We start from the raw sequence: 6,303 nt of genomic DNA, 5'->3' as shown, positions 1-6,303 counted from the left end.
CTGGCATCAACAAGGCATTTTCGTCCTCAGGACTGCCGCATACTGGATGTTTTTCCCTTTTCACACCATTCATTGTAAACCATAGAAATGGTTGTGCTTGAAAATCCCAGTAACTGAGCAGATAGTGAAACACTCAGACCACGCTCAAAATTGTTTAGATCACCTTTCTTTCCCATTCTGACATTCAGTTTGGAGTTCAGGAAATTGTCTTGACCAGGACCACACCCCTAAATGCAGTGAAGCAACTGCATATATTAATAATATATATATATATATATATATATATATATATATATATATATATATATATATATATATATTATACATGAGTGCTAACTATATATATGAATGCAAAAGCTCACATTTGCATTTATTTAATGGAACCTGAAGAGTTTGACATGTGTACATCTGTGCGAGCCAAATGAATTTTTTAGATTAACACCTCATGTTGTAACACAATTTAAAATCGTGAAAAAAAGAAAAAAAAAACCTTAAGTGAGTGAAAACCTCAGCTTCCTGGCAACGTACGTGCCCACATCCACAGTGGACAGCCAAGCAGAAAAACACCGTTGCCACAAGACAGAAAACCCACCACAACAAAGACCTCCAGACCAGACTACGTGGACAGATGAAGAGCTCAATCGTCTACAGACAAGCTGTGACATCACAAGAATGCTTCATAAACTACACCTGCACCTTTTTGTATGGTTCAAATTACTGCAGTTTGTTGTTTAATCAATTAGGAACTAAAAATGTACCATTTAATTAACTCAGGATGAACTATTTTGATAATTGATTAGTTGTTTAGGTCATTTATAAAGCCAATATTTGCTGGTTGCAACTTCTATGATGTGATCATTTCATTTTTTTATGATTATAAACAGTATTCAATCAGGAAAATAAGCAAATACCTATTTGCGACCCTCCGTTATCCATGTTATTTCTTTTATTTATATTCCCAGTAAGCACAAAGCAAGATTCATAGCAGTGACACAATTTCCAAATTCTTCACCTACTTCAACGATTACTTGAACAAACTTAAACTGAAAAAGAACGTAAACTTGATAAACAAACAAACCTTCCTAAGGCACCATGACAAGATGCATTGCTGTAATTCAGGACACGACCAAACTCACTAAAGCGTTGACAGTTTTCTAATGAGACATAACAACTTCCAACTATGACAACATTCAGGTCTTTGCTCAGCTCATGTTCTTTTCAAAATATGATTCTCATGGCTTCTCTGTATGGTATGAACCACAAAAGCAAAAGGTGGAGAGAGATGAGGTGACATATATGACAGCTTTGAACCCACAGTGTTGTGTCCTGTCCTTCTACTGAGCCTGCACCTGTTTTCATTAAAAGATACTTTAAGAGACAGAAACTAGCTGAACGTAATGTAAAAAAGGTGTTGCAGAATGATAGACTGCCAGTAAGCAGTGAAAAAAAATCCTAAGTCACTCTGTTTTCAACAAGCCGAGGACAGATAGTCAGTGACAAACGTCAAAATCTGCAGGGCTGAATTTTGTCCACAGAGAAGACAGGGTGACCCTTTTCTGGCGTGATTTATTTAATATAATCTTTTTTAAAAACAAAAAAACATTTCATGTTTGTAATCTGGACAGGTCCAGGTCCAGGTTGATCAGTCTTGATGTCATTGATGAAGAGGTTTTGAGAAGCATGAAGAACTGAGTAAAACCAAACACAAGAGCTAATGTATTCATTCGGATTGATCCTAACAATGAAGAACAATACAAATTCAGACATACAACTTTCTAACCCAGTAAAATATTGTGAGCTAAATATTGGGGTGCTCAGCATTCGCAATTATACTCAGTAAACATAACTACATGCAAACATAAGTAAAAGCTACCAAATATAGGCCTCCTTAAAGTATAACAAGACTAAAACTCAGCAGCCATACAAGTAGCTATGGGAGACTGTCCTTTGGTACAGCTGTGTTTTGAGCTAAAAGCTAACATCATCATGCTAACATGCTCACAATCACAATTCTAACATGTTGATGTTTAGCAGGTATAATATCAACCATGCCAGTTTAGTGTGTAGCATGCTAACATTTAATAATTGACTCAGTCCTGTTATGCAGCAAAAATGTTGGCCTCATAGCTGTCTGAGAAAAAAAGTTTTTTTTTTCATGTTTTTTTTGCTCAATGTAAGAATAGTTTAACTGTCAGGAAAACATATTGGCCAATCTCAGGCACTCAAATAATAATCCTTAGTATTGGTCTAAAGATCAGGGCTGAAAATTTGAGCTAAATTAGCCTTAGCTCTGTAAGTGATCCAGCAATCTGGTCAATCCAGGGATTTAGCTAGCTAACCTTTTACACATAAACAAAACTTTTATAATGATATCAAATGTGTTGAAAATATGTTGAAATACTTTGATTGGACCAACTTTCTTTATAATAAAGTCTAACAGGGTGGAATGTAAGAGATGTTGCTGCATAACAGGAATGACCCAATTAGCACTCAACACAAAGTACAGTTGAGGCTAAAGAGAATGTCGTTAGTTTTGCAGCTATTTTGTCCTCAACGATAAAATGTTGGATAAAGTCAAATGTGTACTTGCTGAAGTCACAAGAGGAAATTTCAGGAATGTGTGAGCCAAAATACACATGTTCTTTTATGTACGTACAGGATCATTAACCCCTATAAATTAGAAACACTACAGAGAATACTGTATGTCTACACTGTGTTTCTCTAATTACTATAACATGACACTCAAACATTAAAAAAATGGCCAAACTTCTTTAGCATGTTAACGTTAATGTCACACTGATAGGATCAAGTAGGAGTAAGAGGTAAATTACAAAGTGACCTCTTTATGTACAGAATAAAAACACAAAATGCAAAGCCCCCCCCCCACCCCCAACTATTCAGCTATTTAAGTTATTTTGGGTCATGATTATTTTGGTTGTGCTATCACGAAGTCAGCTTGTTGTTATGTAACTCAGAGCATTCCGCCATACATACTTCAGCTTTTTGAGACTGCGTAAACACCCTTCAAATGATAATGAGTCATTTAAACCCTCATACATGAAATGATTTTCCCCAAACTGCCCTTTGTCTTGGTTATGATTTAAAAACAAGTGAAGACGTGGGCGGACTTGGATTAGAGGCTCATCCGCATATCAAATCAGGGGCTGAAATGCCCCGACCTGAAGCGTATCTTCCTGCATCAATGGAAACAATTGTTATTCAAATAAATGGTTTGCATGTGTTTCTTTGTTATGATTCCAAACCAAAATGAGCCGGTTGAGATTTGAAATCCCAGTAAAAAATTGCAAATCCTCTCCAGATACTCTCTTATATCTTACAGACAAAAAACAACACAAGTACCTCAACAGTTGTTTGATTTCTGTCAGTAAAAAACACACACACAAAGCAAGCTGTCAGTGAAACCTTATTATAATGAGGCTGTTGTGTCAATTGTGGTTTAATCTGAAACTAAATATAACGTTCAAATTTTCTGTGAACACTCTTACACTTAAACTGTGAATTAACAAGCACATTTTGTAAAAAAACAAACTCTGTCTGGGCCAATGTCGTCAGACTGTGGCTGGGATATTTTGCAGATATGCTTCAGTCCAGGACCAAAAATACATCCAGTAATTTCAAGAAAAGTTACAAGCGATAAAAGACACACACAGACCTCTTTACCCATTTTTGGTTTTCTATTCCAAGGCACCGTACAAGGCACAATGAAAGCAGCTATTTATATTTTTCCACATGTAATCTCTACTTTTATAAGCTAGCGCAACAATGCCTTAACCTGGCTATAGTGCACACACATTTTTAATATGTTTTACAGCTCGCACAGAGCCATGGAAATACAAAAACACCCATTTAAACTGGAGATTATTTGCTGTAACTCAAAAGATAAATACGAAAAGACATATCATATTATTACTATTATAACATTTTAGGTTTACAGACTCAATTTGGACTAAACGACAGTATAACTGTGAGGATCATTGATATAAAAATGTTAAAACACACTTTTAACACCGTAATGTAGGTTTTCAATAAACATTTTCCCCCAGGCCTAGTCTTGTCACCTACTGTATCATCTTTTAGTTTTTTTACATAGAAAATATGTGTAATCCAACAATATAAAGTATGTCTGCTGTTAAATCAGATGTAAAAATAAAAGCTACTTACAGTACGTGTCACTGCTTTACCGCTGAGTAGAGCGATGTTGTTGCTTCAGAGACAATGATGTTTATCTGACAGCAGTTTAAGGTGGGTTGGAGATAATGACACACATGCACACACACACACACACACACACACACACACACACACACACACACACACACACACACACACACACACACACACACACACACACACACACACACACCCACAAAGGCAATGCATACACAGGACTCTGAATCCAGTTTGTTGCCTCAAGCAATGTTATGATCAGGGTTCAACATTAGCACCATATACCAGCCAAATGCTGAGTATATTATTCAAGTGGCTGGTATATTTGCTTCATTTACCTGCCGAAAAAAAAGGGAGTGGCTGGTAACATTGAACATTCATCAACAATTTGTTTAAAAATGTTCATTTGGAACCCTGCTTATGATCTCTTTAAATCTTGATTGACCTATTACAGACTGTAGAATATTGTGTCCAAATATACAAGCCTGATTGACTCAATATTAAAGGAATAGTTTGACATTTTGGAAAATATATTGATTCACTTTCTGGCTGAGAGTTAAACCAGGAGATCGATACCGCTCTCGTGTCTTTGTGTTACATGTGAAGAGGAGGAGGACACAATTAGCATTTACATAACCTTCAAAGTTCACCAATTGACCTGCTATATCTCGTTTGTTTTAACTATATAAAAGCATCCAAACAAAAAGTGTCAAATGACAAGTTGGGGCTTCTCAGGGGAGTTGCTGGACCATTTCTTGGACGTACTTGTAAAAGGATTTTATTTCATCTTTGGACAGAACCAAGATTGAGTCTTTGTGTAAAGCTAAGCTAACAGGCTGCTGACTGTAGCTTCCGTAGCTTGACATTTGGGATTTATACGCTTATTTGCTTTCGTGCAAAGAGTTGGATAAGAAGATTGATACCACTCTCATATCAACAACATACCATACCATAACAACTTATATCACATTTTGATAATGAAATAGTTCAACATTTTGGGAATTACACTTATTTGACGTCTTGCTAGATGAAGCTAGGCTACAGGTGGCAGCCAATTAGCTCAACTTAGCATAAATACTAGAAGCAACTTCCAGTCTTTGTACTAAGCTAACCGACTGCTACCTTTCCACTTATTCAACATAGAAATATGTGATCTGTACAAAATTTCATATCTGTCTGCCAGAAAGTGAGTAGGCTATATGTATTTCTCCAAATGTCAAACTAGCCCCTTAAATATAAAGCTAGGCCTATGGCCAGAAATTGGTTAGCTTAGCTTAGTCTAGCACACAGAGTGGTAACAAGAGGAAACAACCAGGCTGTGCCCTCATCTCTATGTGAAGTCAGTTTTCCTATTTTTTGTTTTTTATTACAGAATAACCATGACACGTACACACTATACCAGTGCACCTGCGTAATAACCACGGTATACACACACACACACACACACACACACACACACACTAGACTGCAGCTGCAACGGCTTCCTCAGCAAGCACCCGTATCAAGTCAGACAACCACAGATAAAACAAAACCAGACAGGAATATGTGTTCCTTCAAAATAAAAGCAGCCCTTGTAACCTAAATTTAAGTGGTGGGATTTCTTAGTGATCTTGAATGCGTCAACAAAGAATCTGTGTTTAAAAGCCAAATTTTGACCTGGTAGTCCAACTGGACTACTCTTAGTACACTGTCCACTTGTGAATACTCACAACAGATGTAAGTGACAGGTGAATTTGCACTGAATGCACAGACACATGTGTTAGGATTCAGACTGCAGTTCTAAAAACATTATGGCTTAAAAGTATATGTGGGAAATAATGTGTATGTTTTTAATTTGGATGTGTCTCCCATTTATTCTAACTTTGAATCATGACAGCAAAACATTTAGGAAATAATTGTTACCTGGTAAAACAAAAATGAGCCCCCAACTGTTCACCTTAATTTTACCACTGACAGAAGAAACCCTTCCAGGTTGTCTGTTGTCTTGCGGTTTGACTTACCATCTAAGCATAAACATAATATTGTGACATAGGAAAAGCAATACCACACTATAAAGGAGGTAGAACACATCTTTAAAAAACATTTTGGCAACATCTTTGTGTGCAGTTACTTTTT

At 36.5% G+C, this 6,303-nt stretch overlaps 1 protein-coding gene and 1 long non-coding RNA gene across 3 annotated transcripts in view; one reads left to right on the top strand and one right to left on the bottom strand.

Moving 5' to 3' along the window:
- The window catches only part of zap70 (zeta chain of T cell receptor associated protein kinase 70), a 15,760-nt gene extending 11,500 nt beyond the window's left edge, over window positions 1–4,260 (bottom strand). The window contains exon 1 of one of the 2 annotated variants that reach the window (XM_032524939.1): window positions 4,183–4,260. The gene's annotated coding sequence lies outside the window, so the exon portion shown is untranslated. The remainder of the gene's footprint in view (window positions 1–4,182) is intronic. The other variant, XM_032524941.1, reaches the window with a different exon arrangement.
- The window catches only part of LOC116694989 (uncharacterized), an 11,428-nt gene extending 6,897 nt beyond the window's left edge, over window positions 1–4,531 (top strand). The window contains exons 2-3 of the long non-coding RNA XR_004333328.1: window positions 1,283–1,287; window positions 4,451–4,531. This is a non-coding gene — a long non-coding RNA (uncharacterized LOC116694989). The remainder of the gene's footprint in view (window positions 1–1,282; window positions 1,288–4,450) is intronic.
- Window positions 4,532–6,303: the final 1,772 nt, after the last annotated feature.

Source organism: Etheostoma spectabile, chromosome 9 (genome assembly GCF_008692095.1).
Source record: "Etheostoma spectabile isolate EspeVRDwgs_2016 chromosome 9, UIUC_Espe_1.0, whole genome shotgun sequence".
In the NCBI taxonomy this organism is placed as follows: domain Eukaryota; kingdom Metazoa; phylum Chordata; class Actinopteri; order Perciformes; family Percidae; genus Etheostoma; species Etheostoma spectabile.
This window is presented reverse-complemented; position numbering and strand designations above follow the sequence as displayed.